Here is a 1,185-nt window from a genome sequence, read left to right on the forward strand (position 1 = left end):
TTGTGATTTCCTTGCTTGTAATAAATGTGTTTGTGACATTTGATTCCGGTAGTGGGTTGGGAGGTACGGAGGAGTTGTAAAGGGGAGTATTAGATAGTTTGAAGACCCTTAGCTAGTTGCCTATTTCATTTTTTTATGGTTTAGTTATATTTATAAACTTTAATTATATGTCAGAAGTTCTAGGATTGCCTTCGGTTTTCCCAGGACATTAATGTTAGATATGTGGGCACTGTTACCATGCTAAGAACCTCTGATTCTCACCCCATGCGGATTTTGTGGTTTTCAAATGCAAGACATGAAGCTCCTCGTTGAGGCATGTGAAGAACGAAACTCTCGCGCGATCTAAAATTTTCACAAATAAATTCCCGTTGTAAGTATAGCTTCTAGACCGACAAGAATTCCTTTCTTACAAAAGTTTTTGTTGTCACAAGTAACAAACCCAATGAAATTTATAAACCAAAGTATTCAAACCTCGGGTCGTCTTCTCAAGGAATTGCAGGGAAGTATGATTTATTATTGGTTATGAAAAATAGTATTTTTGGGTTTTGAAAAGGTTTTGAACAAGAGAAATAAATTGCAGGAATTAGTAAATTAATAACTAATAAAACTCTTGGCAATGTATGAAAATTAGAAGTCCTATCCTAGTTATCCTTATCAATGGTGATGGAAATTATATTTTTGCTCCCACTCAGTCAACCTCTAACTATGAAGGTAAGTCAAGTGGATAAATCAATTTAACACCTAAAGTCCTAGTCAACTCCTAAGGAAAGACTAGAGTTATAGAAATCTAAATCAATCAGCAAAGATAACAATTATCAATCACGATGAGTTTGACAACTCAAGAGTTACCAATTAATCAACTTGAACCAAGAATATAAGAAACCAAATAAAATTCATATGTCTGAAATACCTCAAATATTAATAAAAGAAATTAAATTCAACATGGGAAAGTTCATAAGTCAAATTGGGAAAAATAAAAGGAACATTGAACCTGTGATGAAGAGAAGTAGTCTGAACATAATAAAAATCCTAAATCCTAATCCTAATTTCTAAGAGAGAGGAGAGAACCTCTCTCTCTAAAGATTACATCTAAATCCTCAAACTATGTATGAATGTATGTTGTATCATCTATATCGATGAATGGATGGATTCCCCAATTTATAGCCTTTAATCTGTGTTATCTGG

The sequence above is a fragment of the Arachis stenosperma genome, chromosome 1 (genome assembly GCF_014773155.1).
Source record: "Arachis stenosperma cultivar V10309 chromosome 1, arast.V10309.gnm1.PFL2, whole genome shotgun sequence".
Lineage (NCBI taxonomy): Eukaryota > Viridiplantae > Streptophyta > Magnoliopsida > Fabales > Fabaceae > Arachis > Arachis stenosperma.